General features: G+C 40.8%; 1 pseudogene; it reads left to right on the forward strand.

Moving 5' to 3' along the window:
- Positions 1–1,592: 1,592 nt before the first annotated feature.
- On the forward strand, positions 1,593–20,291 carry LOC120636796 (annotated as a pseudogene).
- The last annotated feature ends 238 nt before the right edge of the window (positions 20,292–20,529 follow it).

A 20,529-nucleotide genomic window follows, 5' to 3' on the forward strand; every position in this document is an offset into this window, starting at 1 on the left:
CGTGCCCGTAAGACAGACATCGTGTGCACTGGATTAACGGAGACTGGTCTTCGACCTGCACCCTCTGCAAATCCACGTGCACCTTGCCAGCCTGGGTAAGGTTTTGCCACACTGATGGGGACACCTGCAGGACCGCGTGGCATTCGAGTGGGTTTCTCGCTTTCCGTCGATACCGCACCACGGCCCTGTAGTTCCCTTCAGGTATCCCCGCCAGCAGGTGTGCATTCTGGTTTTTCAGAGCGCCCGTTATGTCTTCGTCTGTATTATAGCTAAGAACATTTTTTATTATAATCAACGGGTCTTTATTTGCTTTCTCTTCTATTAGTAGTGTTGGATTGCCAGACCTGAGCTTATCTGCTACCTTGGCCAGCTCTTCCTGGGTCTGACATCCCAACACCACTTTTTGATCTCTCACTTTCCTGAGCCGGTCCACCCGCAGGCCCGATATCTTTGCGCTCACTGCAGTTCTGATTTTCACTATCACATCGTCACTGGTATCATGAGCGTCAACTGAAGATACGATCAGCGAGTGGACCCGCTCAGGCTGGGAGAAAGAGGTCTTCTCCGATTTGGTGGTTGCGGCCATTGCCGCATATGAGATGCCGCCTAAAGTGTTTTTGTTAATGTCGTCGTTGAGTTTTTCGACCGTTTCTCTGACGGCACCCATATCAGTTCTGGCCGCAACTACAAGATCACTCTGTTTTCTGATTTCTTCCAAGACCTCCTTGGCAAAGTCAGCGACGGGAGCAGTTTGAACGACTGGACACGGTGCTTTGTCGTTGAGTCTCAGCGCAATTGTGTACAGGCCGCTAAGGCACTCGATCAGTGTCTCTTTTATAGTCGCTTTTATATTTCCAGACTGCTCCAACTGAGTCTTGGCTTCCTGGAAGAGCTGGTTTGCCGTGGTAGCCAGCTCCTCAAGGGGGCCTTCCGCGGCCGACTTCGCCAAGAAGGGCAGGTCTTTAGAGGGTGCCTTGACAGGAGGGCGCTTGCGGTTTTCTGGGTCAACGTGCTTAACGTTGACACTGGCCACGTTAGAAGATTTAGTTGCATTTGACGCTCTGAATGCCATTATAATAATTCGTAAGTAAGTTTAGAGTTTAAAAGTCACACAACTAACAATACAACGATACAAACATACAAATTAATAAATAACAGGGAATTACAAATTGGCTATATCACAGTATTTAATGTGGTCCTACACTATTCTAACCTAATTAGAATTATTGGGAGGTGTAAATTGCCTGCCAATGGTCGATAATTTTGTAATTTTTATTGATTAAAATTTGTCAAGAGCTTCAGTCAGTAAGATAATAAGCGGACTGAAGTTCCTCTAATGTTGTTATTTTTGGGGGTGTAAAGTGCCCCAAGTCATGTAACAATTGGTAATTGTTATGTTTGGGCTGTGTATAGAGCAACCCAAACTGTCACTAGTAAATTGCCTGGGAGCAATACCGAGATATGTCAAATAAACTTTTTGCCGGTCTCTTTAAGTTCTTTATGTCAAATAAAGTTTCTGCCGGGACTTTATATGGGGGCAGTGTAACAAGGGTGCACGGTGCAAGTACCGCCACGAGCTTGTGTTCGAGGTTATGAAAAAGACTTTGAAGTTCTGTCACGACTTTCAAAATTCGGCTGGATGTTCTCGCGAACTGTGTACATATCTGCACGCCACTAAGGAGGAGCAGAGTTTGTTCAAATCTACCGGGCAACTGCCGCGGGTTTTAGCGGAGCGTCACGCCAACATGTCTGCAGCCGCAGCTGAGACTATCCCCCAGATTGCATTATACATAAAAGAGAGTTACGCGGGCCCACCTCCGCCGCCACCGCCACCACCTTTGCCGGCTGTGTCTGCGCCGGCTAGTGTTGCCCCCGCTGCAGCGTTCCCGCGACCGCCCGTCGTGTCGGTTGCGCCAATCGCCCCGCGTCCCGTGATGCCTATTGGACAACCACCGCTGCCGCCGCCGCCGCCGCCGCCGCCACCGACGGTTCCAACTACTTCAGTTCGGCAGCAGGCGCCTGTATTTACAGCACCCCCTCCAACGGCACCTTTTACAATGGCCCATCCACCTCCACCTATACCGGTATATGATTCCAGTAAACCACCACCGCCAATAATGCCAGCGCACGCTCAAATAAAAAGTAGCGAACCTACGAAAAGGAAAGCCTCGAATGACGATTCAAATGTGCGAATCAAAATGAAAAAGGGAGAGGATGAAACAATTGCAGACCAGCTGTGTGAAAATTGTGTGCAAAGGGAACTAAGGATCGATGCGATAAAAAAACAATTAGAAGCTATTAATGAAGAGGAGGAATATGGGACTCTTGATTATAAAAAAAAGATTGAGGAGTACCAGAACTTGAAAGAAATATTGAAGTCACTAATCAGCACTGATTTGTTTCAAAAGTTCGTTGAAGAAAATGTAGAGGGAATCTCTCAAAATCAATCCAATAATAATACTAAATTTGATCAAGAACCGTTCAATGCAGGAATCCCTCAAAATCAATCCAATAATACTATATTTGATGAAGAACCGTCAAATGCAGGTGTTTCAACCGTGCCTAATCAATTTTTATTACAACTCATGGAATACATGATGGGCGACGCCAAGGGCGGCGATTTGGGAGCACATAAAAATCAATCCAATAATACTATGTTCAATCCAGCTGCGTTAGCGTCAGGAGCACATAAAAATCAATCCAATAATACTATGTTCAATCCAGCTGCGTTAGCGTCAGGAACCTCTCAAAATCAATCCAATAATGCTTTGTACAATCAAGCAGCGTTGGCGTCAGGAACCTCTCAAAATCAATCCAATAATACTATGTTCAATCCAGCTGCGTTAGCGTCAGGAACCTCTCAAAATCAATCCAATAATACTATGTACAATCCAGCTGCGTTAGCGTCAGGAGCACATAAAAATCAATCCAATAATACTATGTACAATCCAGCTGCGTTAGCGTCAGGAACCTCTCAAAATCAATCCAATAATACTATGTACAATCATGGAGCGTTAGCGTCCGGAGCCCATAAAAATCAATCCAATAATACTATGTTCAGTCAAGCAGCGTTAGCGTCAGTCACGGCACAACAAAAGACTTTGATAATCACTTATTCAAGCTTTATCTTCTTTGGCTGGAGAAAGTAATCCTGTCAAAATAAAACACAATAATAAAAATAACGCATCTCCTGAGATATTGCAAACGTTTTTGGACATTTTACAACGAATTAATTCAACTGACGAAACAGCGCCTGCAGAAGTGAACCTAGATACAAGCAACAACGCAAGCTCAAATAATAGTAACATAAGTGACTCCCAACAATACTCGAATAGGCAAGATATACCCGTGTCATCAGTGAGTTCGAGTAGGTTCCCACCGCCGACTGCGCACGGAGTTGCGACATCTCCGGCGTTCTTGCAACCTCAAGTTGCGCCCGCGCCGCCGCCTTACCAGCACTATCAGCCAATGCCGCCAGCAGGGCTTTACTACCCTTCACCCTTCGCAGGCGCCCACACAGCAGGTATGCAAATGGCTCAAGACAGCCAGGCAATGCGAGCACACGTTCCACTTGCGATGCCGCCCGCGCCCCCGCCGCCCGTCTCGTTCGCGCCGACCGCTGCGCCCGCGCCGCCGCCCGTACATCAGCCCAGCCACTACGCGATGGAACGGTACCCGCCGCCCTACTACCCCAGGCATCAGTAGTTCTGCGAACTGGCGACTGCAATCGCGGCCTTCACCATACATGGTCGTCATACCGCCAATGCGAGAGAGTTCCCGTTTCTAATCCTGTCGGTCCTAAATTTGTTTGTGCATTCTAATAAAAACATAAATTTAATAACTAATATTGCCATCACTTCAAGCAACATTATTTTGAATAAAAGTTTTTTTATTACATTGACTTTGACATTTGCGTCCCTAAAATAAAAATTATAATTTCAGAGAATAATTACAGAAATATTAAAATCAATTAAATATGTTTAGTACCTGTATAAGATTGAGTCTTTTGATGCGCCGCAAAAATGCTGTAGCTATATTATGGTGTATTGTGGTGGTATAGATAGTATGTTTGAAAGGTTAAAACCCTAAGTAATAAAGGTTAATATCATCCATCTGTAAAAAATAATTTTTATGAAGACATTTTTTTACCAAGTTGTATAAACTTCCAAAAAATACATAATTTGCATTGTCTCAAACATGTAGGACATACGATACTCGAAAACTAGCTATTTTTTTTTTAAATTGTGTATTTGCATTGTAAAAGTCATTTAATTTGAAAATTTACATTTGATATAAATACTTTGTTATTAAATTTATTATTAGCATACTTAAGTTAAGAATTTAATTTAATTTTAATGTTACTTTGATACTCAATAAGGAATAGTATATTATTTGCTTCCTTCCTGATTTTTTAATAACTATAGTACCAGCTAGGTATAGTACTAGACCAACAAAAACCCCATTTTTTCAATTAAAATTAGATTCTGTTACCTTACTTATAATATAATGTTTGAATAAATATTCTCTGTCACTAAATACTGATTCATTGTCTACTGCTTTTTATTCATTGTCTATTGATTTACTATAAATAATTACTTTCTGTAGAAAAACAATTGTATTCATATTTTTCTGACCAACAAATAAAGTATTCTTAAGAAAAAAAAAAAAAAAAAAAAAAGTATGGCAGTTTTGTAGGGCCTATGAAGCCTCGGTTCAAGATTTATGTCTTTTTAGACCGTCTAAAATGTGCGAAATTCGCGTGCGCGGCGCTCTCGCGCGTGCGGGTGTCGTGCAGTCCAGTGAGGAGCACACGCTTATGTAAAAATTTAGTTAAAAAATTTAGAAACTCGGAAAATTTTCGGAAAAAGTCCAAAAATTTTCCAATGAAATTAATTATTTTCTTTTTGCAGGGTGGCGCAGAAGGCCAGAAATAACACCCCGACAGTGGACTTGTAAAAAGTCTCGACCAGGAGCGGCGGTAAGTGTGTTTAGCAGTCAAATTGTTGAATGAAATCACTCAAAGTATGGCAGTTTTGTAGGGCCTATGAAGCCTCGGTTCAAGATTTATGTCTTTTTAGACCGTCTAAAATGTGCGAAATTCGCGTGCGCGCCGCTCTCGCGCGTGCGGGTGTCGTGCAGTCCAGTGAGGAGCACACGCTTATGTGAAAATTTAGTTAAAAAATTTAGAAACTCGGAAAATTTTCGGAAAAAGTACAAAAATTTTCCAATGAAATTAATTATTTTTCTTTTTGCAGGGTGGCGCAGAAGGCCAGAAATAACACCCCGACAGTGGACTCGTAAAAAGTCTCGACCAGGAGCGGCGGTAAGTGTGTTTAGCAGTCAAATTGTTGAATGAAATCACTCAAAGTATGGCAGTTTTGTAGGGCCTATGAAGCCTCGGTTCAAGATTAATGTCTTTTTAGACCGTCTAAAATGTGCGAAATTCGCGTGCGCGCCGCTCTCGCGCGTGCGGGTGTCGTGCAGTCCAGTGAGGAGCACACGCTTATGTGAAAATTTAGTTAAAAAATTTAGAAACTCGGAAAATTTTCGGAAAAAGTCCAAAAATTTTCCAATGAAATTAATTATTTTTCTTTTTGCAGGGTGGCGCAGAAGGCCAGAAATAACACCCCGACAGTGGACTCGTAAAAAGTCTCGACCAGGAGCGGGGGTAAGTGTGTTTAGCAGTCAAATTGTTGAATGAAATCACTCAAAGTATGGCAGTTTTGTAGGGCCTATGAAGCCTCGGTTCAAGATTTATGTCTTTTTAGACCGTCTAAAATGTGCGAAATTCGCGTGCGCGCCGCTCTCGCGCGTGCGGGTGTCGTGCAGTCCAGTGAGGAGCACACGCTTATGTGAAAATTTAGTTAAAAAATTTAGAAACTCGGAAAATTTTCGGAAAAAGTCCAAAAATTTTCCAATGAAATTAACTATTTTTCTTTTTGCAGGGTGGCGCAGAAGGCCAGAAATAACACCCCGACAGTGGACTCGTAAAAAGTCTCGACCAGGAGCGGGGGTAAGTGTGTTTAGCAGTCAAATTGTTGAATGAAATCACTCAAAGTATGGCAGTTTTGTAGGGCCTATGAAGCCTCGGTTCAAGATTTATGTCTTTTTAGACCGTCTAAAATGTGCGAAATTCGCGTGCGCGCCGCTCTCGCGCGTGCGGGTGTCGTGCAGTCCAGTGAGGAGCACACGCTTATGTGAAAATTTACCAGACCAGCTGTCTGACCCACAGGAACGATAAGTCGATATATGTGGAACCAGGTCGGCTGCAGGTGACTGCCGCTTAGACAGGTTGGACCCATGCGCGCCTAACAGAGTAACCATTCCGGGTTTGATTTTTGAGTTTTCCTTCTCCTAGACGGGTTGCAGACCAATGCTGACGAAGCCCATCCCTCCGTAACTTCTATATATGCAAGTGGAATAAACCCCTTAATTTCTGTTGATGGGTATAAGTAGAAAGAAATATCATAACAATTCATATTTTTCTAGCTTTTAAATCAAGATTCTATTTGAATTATGTTTTCCATATACCAACCAATCGGTCTGAAGTAGCCGCAGCTATAAATGCACCACTCTTAGAATAAGTAACAGCATTCTTTGCAGCATTAGATCTAAAGAATATAAAGCTTTTCCCATGGTTAAATCCACGACCTTCAAAGTGCCATCTTTACTTGCAGTCACTAAACATTTATTTTTAGGATGAAAAGCTAATTGTGTTATAAGCTGTATGTAAACTGAAATATTGCGCTGTTTTATGAGTTCTTGTATCAAATAGTTTTAATTTTCCCAATGATGTACCCACACCTAGAAATTTAGTTCCTGGTAACCAAGCTAAATTATTTCCATGACCGCTCAGATACTCGTATCTACGAGGGGGCGTTTTTAAGTTCGCGGCATCGGGGGTAAGACGTGGAAATAAAAATACAAGTTTATTTTTCCTTTTCAATATATTCTCCTGCAACCCTAATACATTTTTCAGATCTTTCAATTAGCTTATGTATACCCTCGAAAAAAAAATGTTTTTTCTTTGTCTGAAAAATAAGCTGAAACTGCTTCCTTCACTTCTTCATCGCTTGAGAACTTCTTCCCCCGAAGTTCTTTTTTCATTTTTGGAAAGAGATAATAATCATTGGGAGCCAGGTCAGGACTGTAGGGTGGATGAACCAAATGAAGATACCTTTTTGTTGATCTGGAACCTCCAAAGCCTCCAATCGTGTCTATAGAGATTATTTGAAAGGGTTTCGTGGCTGGGCCAAGCTGAGACATAAATCCAAATTTATCTTGTCCTCTTGATTTATTTTTAATACAAATTTCACAACTACTACAAACTTTTTTGATGTTCTTCATCAAATTTTTAGCTGCATAGTGTGGACTAATTGTCTTCTGCATTTGTCCAATTCCAATATGGCAAAATTTATCATGCACGTTTTTCAACAATTAGCTAAATTGTTCAGAAAGAATTATTTTTTTTCGTTTTTTACCCATTTTGAAGAAGACGTTGCATCGTTCAATTAATTTGCTTTTTTTGTTTTGTATTTCTTCGTAATTTTTTTGATCTTTTATGATATCTTCAAGTTTAATTAAGTTCACAACTTTTAATTGTTCATCTGTATTTTCATTGGACTCCAATACCGGATTTCTGCTCAGGCAATCCGCTTCCAAATTCTGTTTTCCTGGTGCATATTTTATTTTAAAATCATATTGTGAAAGATAATATGTTAAATTACCAAGCTCTTCATCAGCCTTACATTTCAGATTCATGTTTCCAAGTGGTTTGTGGTCTGAATAAACTGTAAAAGTTTTACCTATCAACCAGTGTTGCCAGTATCTCACCGCTTCCTTGATAGCTAAGCATTCTAAGTATATTGCTTTCTTTTTCTTTTGTGCTTCATTTAATTTTTTTGAAAAATATGCAACCGGATTTTCTTTACCATCCGGTTGTGTTTGTTTTAAAATAGCCCCAATACCTTCTAAAGAAGCATCAGTATAGATGTTTATTGGTAAGTCCTGATCATATATTTCTAGAACTGGTTGTGAGCATAGCAAGTTTTTTATCATTTCAAATGCTGTTTGGCATTTATCTGACCAAACACATTTTTGATTCTTCCTTAGTAAATTATGCAATGGTTCTAGTATTATTGCTCTTTTTTCTATATACTCGTGGTAAAAGTTTATTTTTCCAAGAAATTGTCTCAAATTTTTTTGTGTTTTTGGAACTGGGAAATCTTTTATTGAAATCAGGTTATCTTTAAGTGGTTTTACAGAATTATTCTGAATTATGTGACCCAGGTATTTGACAGAGTCTGATGCAAAGGTGCATTTGGTAAAATTTTAGACTGAAGCCTTCTGTTTTGATTGCATCTAATAACTGTGTTAGATGACCAATGTGTTCATCGAAAGTTTCGGAATAAATGAGTATATCATCAATGAAATTAACTGTGAAATCTATTAGTTTATACTTTCTCAATATATTACTTAATATTCTCTGAAAAATTGCTGGTGAGGTCTTTAACCCAAATGGAAGGCATGTTCATTGAAAATGTCCATCCTGTGTAACGAATCCCGTCTTTTTTCGATCTTCGATTCGTAAAGGGATTAGACCAAAATGCTGAATTTATGTCTAATGTTGAAAAAAATTTGCATTCTCGTTTTCATCATTAAATCTTCAATTAAGGGAAATGGTTGAGCTTGAGGCACTACTATTTTATTTAAATCCCTGAAGTCTATGCATAGGCTGGACTTTCTGTTCTCCTCTTTTTTAAATGCCAATGTTACAGGCGCAGCAAATGGACTATAGGACTCTTCTATAAGTTTAGTATCCAGTAATTTTGCTATTTGTTTTTCTATTTCTTTTTTATCTTCTATAGTGCATCTATAAGGCCTCTTACTACAATATTTATCGACTAATAAGTCTATCCTCGCTTCATATCCATCAACCGAACCAACATCATATTTGTCCTTTGCAAAAACGGATTTATATTTGCTTATTAGTCTATCTATTTTATTTTTTTGATACTGATTTAAGTGCTCTATCATTAATTTGAAATCTTGTTTGTTAACATGCTCATTCAAATTTATTTTGTAATTCGACCAAATGCTATTATTTTTTTGTATTTCTTGTAATACTGTATTTGTTCTAATATTGGTAAAAAAAAATTCAGTTTTTTCATTTTCCGTATTAACACAGTGTTTTTGTGTTATTGATAAGTCTTCATTTTGAATAAGCTTAAAACTTTTAATTATGTATAATCCAATCAAAAATTCATATTTAAAGTTTTTTTCATCAATTATGTATACATCAACATCTTTTTCCAATTCAAAGATTTTTATTTTTAAAGTTGTCAAACCACTTGTCTTTTTAATACCATTAATTGTTACTAAATTAGCTTCATTTGAACTGTTTCTTTTTCCTTTTAGTTTAAGTAACTTTGAGTTAATCAGAGAAACATTTGAGCCGGAATCATAAATTCCATTTATTTGTACTTTATCATTTAATAATAATTTTACATTAATTAGTGGTGTTGCTATTCGTTTTTTTGGTCGGTTTCATTTAACTCAGCTTCAATCACCGAATTGTTAACATGTTTGATAGCATTTTTTTCCATTTGTCGTCCTCTTTTGTTCGAAACCAACATGAACTCCCAGAGTGGTACCGATTTCCTTTATTTAATTTTTCACAAATTTTGCAAGGAATTTTATCTTCATTTTTAGTCTGTGCTCTAGGGTTTCCATATTTTCCCTTAGCCACAAAATTTCTCTTATTTACCATGTGTTCAAATTTACTCACTTCATTGAATAAATCCACTGTATCAAGTAATGCTTCTCTATCAATTCTATTAAGAATAAACTCTGGTAAACCAGCTGCGATAAGATCCAACAATGTGCCTATGTCAATTGTTCTTCTCATTTCCAACAAAAGTTTTTCCTTTCTCATGGCATAATCTAACAATGAACCTTCTTTGTATTTAAATAATAGTGCATATGTGACTGGGTTCCATCCCTTGTTCGCAAATGATTCACAGAATTTGTTTCTCTACATTGACCATTCAGAGTTGACGGTTAATTTTATGATCATTGAGCTATACCAATCAGCACAACTTTTATCCATAAACAATCTGAGTATTTCAATTTTTTGTTCATCTGTTTTCACATCAAAGCGTATGCATTCTTTTTCAAAAATGTCAATCCACTGGTTTGCATTGGAATTTTTACTTGTAAATTTTTCTATCACAAACTTCTCAGCAACATGTTTCAAGCTCTGAGTTTTACTCACCTGCGTATTTTCTACTAATTTTTCAAATAACTTCTCCAATGTACCAGTGTCTGATGTAAGAGCGGCAACTTTTTCCTGGCAAATTTCTTCTAGAAATTGGTCCCCAAATTGTAAATTACCGTCCTCATCCACATAAACTTTTTCAAGCTCTTTTGTCAAAGTTATCCAGACTCTTTTTACCTGGTGCCTTTTTTTATGCTATTTTTTACTTTCACATACGCAGATGTTTTCAATATTTCTTTATGAAGATTAACTGGTTGTAACTCTCCGGGTATTGCGTACACTTTGTTATCACTTGTGGCTATTGAGGTTATAGCAAAAACGTTCGATTTTCCATCATTCCCAGGCGTCAGTGTAAATTCAAAACGAAGTTTCTCCATTTCCAATTGACGTTAATAAACAAAAATGTCGTTTTATAATAGGTTTTTAGTTTACTTCGTATGATTTCGTCAACTGAAACAACTTAAATGTGTTGCTCTGTAAAAACAAAGATTTATTTCGTTATTTTTATTACATTGCGCTACAATTCAATTTTGAGACAAATATGTAAATCACTCCTACCTGTAAAAACAAAGAAACGACATTTAAAGTTTATTTCTTAAGTAAGTTCACAAATGGTTTTTTGATTTATTCCGTTATCCGTTATAAGTCACGCACAATGACACATCAAAATTGTCTTTTTCTGACTGCCATATTTGTTACTGTTTTATCATAACTTTTGAACTGCTTTGCCGACGGCTTGGAGCGCGGGAGAATTTAAATTATACAATATTGAAACTCTAAAGAAATATACTTTCTTTACATATATATACTACAGCAATACACACATCTCTTAAATGGAGTATTGTAAGCTATTTTGAGTGCTTTGTTTTGGATAATTTGTAATAATTTATAATTAGTTGAACAAGTATTACTCCAAATGGGGCAAGCATAAGTTATTGTTGGCCTGACAAGTACAATATAAATTTTTAGCTTGGTAGACGCGCTAAGTTTCCTTTTTTCGATTTAAGATTAGGCTGAGGGCACCAAGTGTTTGTGCACCTCTTACTCGTAAATCTGCAATGTGCTTCGACCAATTTAGTTTTACGTCCATGTTTAACCCAAGATAGCACACTTACCGCCGCTCCTGGTCGAGACTTTTTACGAGTCCACTGTCGGGGTGTTATTTCTGGCCTTCTGCGCCACCCTGCAAAAAGAAAAATAATTAATTTCATTGGAAAATTTTTGGACTTTTCCCGAAAATTTTCCGAGTTTCTAAATTTTTTAACTAAATTTTCACATAAGCGTGTGCTCCTCACTGGACTGCACGACACCCGCACGCGCGAGAGCGGCGCGCACGCGAATTTCGCACATTTTAGACGGTCTAAAAAGACATAAATCTTGAACCGAGGCTTCATAGGCCCTACAAAACTGCCATACTTTGAGTGATTTCATTCAACAATTTGACTGCTAAACACACTTACCCCCGCTCCTGGTCGAGACTTTTTACGAGTCCACTGTCGGGGTGTTATTTCTGGCCTTCTGCGCCACCCTGCAAAAAGAAAAATAATTAATTTCATTGGAAAATTTTTGGACTTTTTCCGAAAATTTTCCGAGTTTCTAAATTTTTTAACTAAATTTTCACATAAGCGTGTGCTCCTCACTGGACTGCACGACACCCGCACGCGCGAGAGCGGCGCGCACGCGAATTTCGCACATTTTAGACGGTCTAAAAAGACATTAATCTTGAACCGAGGCTTCATAGGCCCTACAAAACTGCCATACTTTGAGTGATTTCATTCAACAATTTGACTGCTAAACACACTTACCGCCGCTCCTGGTCGAGACTTTTTACGAGTCCACTGTCGGGGTGTTATTTCTGGCCTTCTGCGCCACCCTGCAAAAAGAAAAATAATTAATTTCATTGGAAAATTTTTGGACTTTTTCCGAAAATTTTCCGAGTTTCTAAATTTTTTAACTAAATTTTCACATAAGCGTGTGCTCCTCACTGGACTGCACGACACCCGCACGCGCGAGAGCGGCGCGCACGCGAATTTCGCACATTTTAGACGGTCTAAAAAGACATAAATCTTGAACCGAGGCTTCATAGGCCCTACAAAACTGCCATACTTTGAGTGATTTCATTCAACAATTTGACTGCTAAACACACTTACCGCCGCTCCTGGTCGAGACTTTTTACGAGTCCACTGTCGGGGTGTTATTTCTGGCCTTCTGCGCCACCCTGCAAAAAGAAAATAATTAATTTCATTGGAAAATTTTTGGACTTTTTCCGAAAATTTTCCGAGTTTCTAAATTTTTTAACTAAATTTTTACATAAGCGTGTGCTCCTCACTGGACTGCACGACACCCGCACGCGCGAGAGCGCCGCGCACGCGAATTTCGCACATTTTAGACGGTCTAAAAAGACATAAATCTTGAACCGAGGCTTCATAGGCCCTACAAAACTGCCATACTTTTTTTTTTTTTTTTTTTTTTCTTAAGAATACTTTATTTGTTGGTCAGAAAAATATGAATACAATTGTTTTTCTACAGAAAGTCATTATTTATAGTAAATCAATAGACAATGAATAAAAAGCAGTAGACAATGAATCAGTATTTAGTGACAGAGAATATTTATTCAAACATTATATTATTAAGTAAGGTAACAGAATCTAATTTTAATTGAAAAAATGGGGTTTTTGTTGGTCTAGTACTATACCTAGCTGGTACTATAGTTATTAAAAAATCAGGAAGGAAGCAAATAATATACTATTCCTTATTGAGTATCAAAGTAACATTAAAATTAAATTAAATTCTTAACTTAAGTATGCTAATAATAAATTTAATAACAAAGTATTTATATCAAATGTAAATTTTCAAATTAAATGACTTTTACAATGCAAATACACAATTTTCAAAAAAAATAGCTAGTTTTCGAGTATCGTATGTCCTACATGTTTGAGACAATGCAAATTATGTATTTTTTGGAAGTTTATACAACTTGGTAAAAAAATGTCTTCATAAAAATTATTTTTTACAGATGGATGATATTAACCTTTATTACTTAGGGTTTTAACCTTTCAAACATACTATCTATACCACCACAATACACCATAATATAGCTACAGCATTTTTGCGGCGCATCAAAAGACTCAATCTTATACAGGTACTAAACATATTCTTCTTCTTCTTCTTCTGTTCCTGGGCCTTTTCCGCACTTGGTTGGTCTGGGACCGTCCGTTGTACGTATGGCCACTGATGCGGCTCCCCGCTGGATTACTCCAGCCAGCCGAGCTCGCTCCAAAAGCTTAGCAGGCCGCCCAGGTCGCCGAGTGCTTCATGGAGTGTTGCTGAGGAGCCAAGGTGTGCTGCGCGTTGTTCTGCTACTCCGTTGCATTGGAGCATTACGTGTATCGGTGTTTCCTCCGCCTCCATGCATGCTCTGCAGAGAGGGCTGTCAGTTATACCTAAAATGGAAAGGTGTTTGTTTAGTGGGCAGTGCCCTGTTATCATACCTACAACTGTCCTTAGTTTAGGTCGATTCAGTTGTAGTAATTTTGTTGTTAGTCGTGGGTTGAGAACTGGTACGGCCTCCTTCGTGTGTTTGCACTCTTTTGTTTTGGACCATAGTACCGAGTGTGATGTTTGCGTCTGGTTGTGGAGCCATGTTTTGTATTCAGTGAAGGGTATGGGTATGATGGGTTCCGGTCCAGCTACCCTTAGTGATGCTGCCTGACGCGCTAATTCGTCGGCTGCGTCGTTTCCTCTGTTTCCGTTGTGACCTCGTATCCATTTTAGGGTTACTCTGTTCGATTTTGATAGGGCTTGTAGGTTCTTGTGACAGTCAAGTATGAGTTTTGATGTTGTTGTGTGTTTGGTTAAGGCTTTTAGTACAGCTTGACTGTCACTGTTTATGTTGATGCTGAAGCCTTTTACCTTTCTGTTTAGCATGGCTATGACTGCTGTTGTTATGCCCACGCACTCCGCTTGGAAGACGGAGTTGTTCTTACCAAGCGGCTGGGCAATGTTTATGTTAAGCTCCGGGCAGTATATCCCCGCTCCAGTGCCTGAGTTTGTTTTTGATCCGTCGGTGTAGACCTCTATTACGACGGTGTCAGCTTTGTCTGTTTTTCCTCCTTCAGCGGCTACTTTATAGTGCCTGTCTAGCACATAGTGTTTCCGCGTCTTGTCACATATCCAGTCTAGTTGTGGGCATTTATTAGTTTCTTTTGATAGTATCCTTGTATGTCCTATGTTTGTATCCTTCCACAGCCCGTAAGCCCTCAGTCTAAGGGCTGCAAGTGTGGCTTCCTCTTTAATGTGTAGGTGTAGTGGTGGTATGCATAATATAGCTTCCAGCGCAGTGGTTGGCGTTGTGCTCATGCAGCCTGTGATAGCTAGGCACGCTTGGCGTTGGAATTTTTTGTAGTTCTAGTTGGGTTGTCGCAAGGAGTGTTCTCGGCCACCATATCAGTGAGGCGTAGTTTAGTGAGCTCCTGACGACTGCTAAGTACAACCATTTCATGATGTATGGTTTAAGCCCCCAGGTTTTTCCTGCCATGCGTTTGCATTGGCTGAGGATGATCGTTGATTTTTGGATTTTTGTATCTATATGTGTCTTCCAGTTTAGTTTGGAGTCCATCGTTACTCCGAGGTACTTTACCTCGGTTGATAGTTTTAGGCTTGTTTTAAACAGTGTTGGTGTTTTTGGAAATTGTGGCTTCCTTTTGTTGGTAAATAATACGAGTTCTGTCTTTTCGGGTTAACCGTAAGTTCATTTTCCCTGCACCACTGTTCTAGCAGTTTCAGTGCGTTTTGCATTATTGAATTCAGGGTGTTTTCTTGCTTTCCACTTATGAGGATAGTGATGTCATCGGCATATCCTATGGTGAGGAAACCGTTTTTGTTCATTTTTGTTATTAGGTCGTCAACTACCAGGTTCCATAGGATGGGGGAAAGGACCCCTCCTTGTGGGCACCCTTTAGCTACAATACCCTTGGTTGTTCCATTAAAGTCCAGTTGGATGACCCTAAATTCTAGTAGGGCTCTAATCCAAGCTCTTAGTGTGTCCGGTACTTTATGTCTCGCAAGAGCTAAGTCTATGCTCTTGAATGTTGTTTTGTCGAAAGCTCCTTCTATGTCTATAAAAGCCCCGATACTAAACATATTTAATTGATTTTAATATTTCTGTAATTATTCTCTGAAATTATAATTTTTATTTTAGGGACGCAAATGTCAAAGTCAATGTAATAAAAAAACTTTTATTCAAAATAATGTTGCTTGAAGTGATGGCAATATTAGTTATTAAATTTATGTTTTTATTAGAATGCACAAACAAATTTAGGACCGACAGGATTAGAAACGGGAACTCTCTCGCATTGGCGGTATGACAACCATGTATGGTGAAGGCCGCGATTGCAGTCGCCAGTTCGCAGAACTACTGATGCCTGGGGTAGTAGGGCGGCGGGTACCGTTCCATCGCGTAGTGGCTGGGCTGATGTACGGGCGACGGCGCGGGCGCAGCGGTCGGCGCGAACGAGACGGGCGGCGGGGGCGCGGGCGGCATCGCAAGTGGAACGTGTGCTCGCATTGCCTGGCTGTCTTGAGCCATTTGCATACCTGCTGTGTGGGCGCCTGCGTTCAGCCTAGGCAATTCGAAGTGGTTATACCGCCACTTGTCGGTCGCCAGAGCCTCGTCGGTTAAACGGCAGGGTGCACCACGTGCAGGTGAGGTTGGCAATTTGGGAGGCTGACTGGTACTAGCCACACCCACTTACACCCCTTATCTTAGTAACCCTATATTAATATTCATATTTTTTTTCTTTTTATTTTAGGTGTATATAGCGCATCGGTGGCGACTTTCGGTTTCGGCGTGACGAGCTTGACGTTTGAGATTGGTAAGTGATGTTTCCTAAATTTATTAATGTTAATTTTTGGTTCTATATAGGCTATTTTGATGAAATATAAGTTTATTCCTTTTCTATGCTCAATTAAAATTTGTTCGAGTTTCTCATGAAACCCGCTCAATTTTTTCCTTTTCACATTTTGTTTGTTATTCTTTAGTTCTATTTTACTGATTTCGAGGTTTGTTGCAACTTGGTTAAAGCTCGCCGCTCTGCCGTCGCTAATATCATGCGCTATTGCTCTAGTGATGCCTTTAACAGTAGGCGACACTAAGTCTTGCCAGCCTATCCCATTTTTTGCGGATTGGGCATTCTTTGTCAAAGGTGTCGTGGTCCAGTTTATCCAGTTTGGCCGCCTGACAATTGCGACACGTAGCCTTTTCTCCTGCCATCCAGTGTGGGCAGTCCCTCCTCAGGTGCGGCCCAGTACAATGACTGCACTGGTCTGCCGCTTCCGTGCAGAGTTTCCTACCGTGCCCGTAAGACAGACATCGTGTGCACTGGATTAACGGAGACTGGTCTTCGACCTGCACCCTCTGCAAATCCACGTGCACCTTGCCAGCCTGGGTAAGGTTTTGCCACACTGATGGGGACACCTGCAGGACCGCGTGGCATTCGAGTGGGTTTCTCGCTTTCCGTCGATACCGCACCACGGCCCTGTAGTTCCCTTCAGGTATCCCCGCCAGCAGGTGTGCATTCTGGTTTTTCAGAGCGCCCGTTATGTCTTCGTCTGTATTATAGCTAAGAACATTTTTTATTATAATCAACGGGTCTTTATTTGCTTTCTCTTCTATTAGTAGTGTTGGATTGCCAGACCTGAGCTTATCTGCTACCTTGGCCAGCTCTTCCTGGGTCTGACATCCCAACACCACTTTTTGATCTCTCACTTTCCTGAGCCGGTCCACCCGCAGGCCCGATATCTTTGCGCTCACTGCAGTTCTGATTTTCACTATCACATCGTCACTGGTATCATGAGCGTCAACTGAAGATACGATCAGCGAGTGGACCCGCTCAGGCTGGGAGAAAGAGGTCTTCTCCGATTTGGTGGTTGCGGCCATTGCTGCATATGAGATGCCGCCTAAAGTGTTTTTGTTAATGTCGTCGTTGAGTTTTTCGACCGTTTCTCTGACGGCACCCATATCAGTTCTGGCCGCAACTACAAGATCACTCTGTTTTCTGATTTCTTCCAAGACCTCCTTGGCAAAGTCAGCGACGGGAGCAGTTTGAACGACTGGACACGGTGCTTTGTCGTTGAGTCTCAGCGCAATTGTGTACAGGCCGCTAAGGCACTCGATCAGTGTCTCTTTTATAGTCGCTTTTATATTTCCAGACTGCTCCAACTGAGTCTTGGCTTCCTGGAAGAGCTGGTTTGCCGTGGTAGCCAGCTCCTCAAGGGGGCCTTCCGCGGCCGACTTCGCCAAGAAGGGCAGGTCTTTAGAGGGTGCCTTGACAGGAGGGCGCTTGCGGTTTTCTGGGTCAACGTGCTTAACGTTGACACTGGCCACGTTAGAAGATTTAGTTGCATTTGACGCTCTGAATGCCATTATAATAATTCGTAAGTAAGTTTAGAGTTTAAAAGTCACACAACTAACAATACAACGATACAAACATACAAATTAATAAATAACAGGGAATTACAAATTGGCTATATCACAGTATTTAATGTGGTCCTACACTATTCTAACCTAATTAGAATTATTGGGAGGTGTAAATTGCCTGCCAATAATTAAGGTCGATAATTTTGTAATTTTTATTGATTAAAATTTGTCAAGAGCTTCAGTCAGTAAGATAATAAGCGGACTGAAGTTCCTCTAATGTTGTTATTTTTGGGGGTGTAAAGTGCCCCAAGTCATGTAACAATTGGTAATTGTTATGTTTGGGCTGTGTATAGAGCAACCCAAACTGTCACTAGTAAATTGCCTGGGAGCAATACCGAGATATGTCAAATAAACTTTTTGCCGGTCTCTTTAAGTTCTTTATGTCAAATAAAGTTTCTGCCGGGACTTTATATGGGGGCAGTGTAACAAGGGTGCACGGTGCAAGTACCGCCACGAGCTTGTGTTCGAGGTTATGAAAAAGACTTTGAAGTTCTGTCACGACTTTCAAAATTCGGCTGGATGTTCTCGCGAACTGTGTACATATCTGCACGCCACTAAGGAGGAGCAGAGTTTGTTCAAATCTACCGGGCAACTGCCGCGGGTTTTAACGGAGCGTCACGCCAACATGTCTGCAGCCGCAGCTGAGACTATCCCCCAGATTGCATTATACATAAAAGAGAGTTACGCGGGCCCACCTCCGCCGCCACCGCCACCACCTTTGCCGGCTGTGTCTGCGCCGGCTAGTGTTGCCCCCGCTGCAGCGTTCCCGCGACCGCCCGTCGTGTCGGTTGCGCCAATCGCCCCGCGTCCCGTGATGCCTATTGGACAACCACCGCTGCCGCCGCCGCCGCCGCCGCCGCCACCGACGGTTCCAACTACTTCAGTTCGGCAGCAGGCGCCTGTATTTACAGCACCCCCTCCAACGGCACCTTTTACAATGGCCCATCCACCTCCACCACCGCCAATAATGCCAGCGCACGCTCAAATAAAAAGTAGCGAACCTACGAAAAGGAAAGCCTCGAATGACGATTCAAATGTGCGAATCAAAATGAAAAAGGGAGAGGATGAAACAATTGCAGACCAGCTGTGTGAAAATTGTGTGCAAAGGGAACTAAGGATCGATGCGATAAAAAAACAATTAGAAGCTATTAATGAAGAGGAGGAATATGGGACTCTTGATTATAAAAAAAAGATTGAGGAGTACCAGAACTTGAAAGAAATATTGAAGTCACTAATCAGCACTGATTTGTTTCAAAAGTTCGTTGAAGAAAATGTAGAGGGAATCTCTCAAAATCAATCCAATAATAATACTAAATTTGATCAAGAACCGTTCAATGCAGGAATCCCTCAAAATCAATCCAATAATACTATATTTGATGAAGAACCGTCAAATGCAGGTGTTTCAACCGTGCCTAATCAATTTTTATTACAACTCATGGAATACATGATGGGCGACGCCAAGGGCGGCGATTTGGGAGCACATAAAAATCAATCCAATAATACTATGTTCAATCCAGCTGCGTTAGCGTCAGGAGCACATAAAAATCAATCCAATAATACTATGTTCAATCCAGCTGCGTTAGCGTCAGGAACCTCTCAAAATCAATCCAATAATGCTTTGTACAATCAAGCAGCGTTGGCGTCAGGAGCACATAAAAATCAATCCAATAATACTATGTACAATCCAGCTGCGTTAGCGTCAGGAGCACATAAAAATCAATCCAATAATACTATGTACAATCCAGCTGCGTTAGCGTCAGGAACCTCTCAAAATCAATCCAATAATACTATGTACAATCATGGAGCGTTAGCGTCCGGAGCCCATAAAAATCAATCCAATAATACTATGTTCAGTCAAGCAGCGTTAGCGTCAGTCACGGCACAACAAAAGAGCTTTGATGAATCACTTATTCAAGCTTTATCTTCTTTGGCTGGAAAAGTAATCCTGTCAAAATAAAACACAATAATAAAAATAACGCATCTCCTGAGATATTGCAAACGTTTTTGGACATTTTACAACAAATTAATTCAACTGACGAAACAGCGCCTGCAGAAGTGAACCTAGATACAAGCAACAACGCAAGCTCAAATAATAGTAACATAAGTGACTCCCAACAATACTCGAATAGGCAAGATATACCCGTGTCATCAGTGAGTTCGAGTAGGTTCCCACCGCCGACTGCGCACGGAGTTGCGACATCTCCGGCGTTCTTGCAACCTCAAGTTGCGCCCGCGCCGCCGCCTTACCAGCACTATCAGCCAATGCCGCCAGCAGGGCTTTACTACCCTTCACCCTTCGCAGGCGCCCACACAGCAGGTATGCAAATGGCTCAAGACAGCCAGGCAATGCGAGCACACGTTCCACTTGCGATGCCGCCCGCGCCCCCGCCGCCCGTCTCGTTCGCGCCGACCGCTGCGCCCGCGCCGCCGCCCGTACATCAGCCCAGCCACTACGCGATGGAACGGTACCCGCCGCCCTACTACCCCAGGCATCAGTAGTTCTGCGAACTGGCGACTGCAATCGCGGCCTTCACCATACATGGTCGTCATACCGCCAATGCGAGAGAGTTCCCGTTTCTAATACTGTCGGTCCTAAATTTGTTTGTGCATTCTAATAAAAACATAAATTTAATAACTAATATTGCCATCACTTCAAGCAACATTATTTTGAATAAAAGTTTTTTTATTACATTGACTTTGACATTTGCGTCCCTAAAATAAAAATTATAATTTCAGAGAATAATTACAGAAATATTAAAATCAATTAAATATGTTT

This window comes from Pararge aegeria, assembly GCF_905163445.1.
Source record: "Pararge aegeria chromosome W unlocalized genomic scaffold, ilParAegt1.1 SUPER_W_unloc_2, whole genome shotgun sequence".
NCBI lineage: Eukaryota > Metazoa > Arthropoda > Insecta > Lepidoptera > Nymphalidae > Pararge > Pararge aegeria.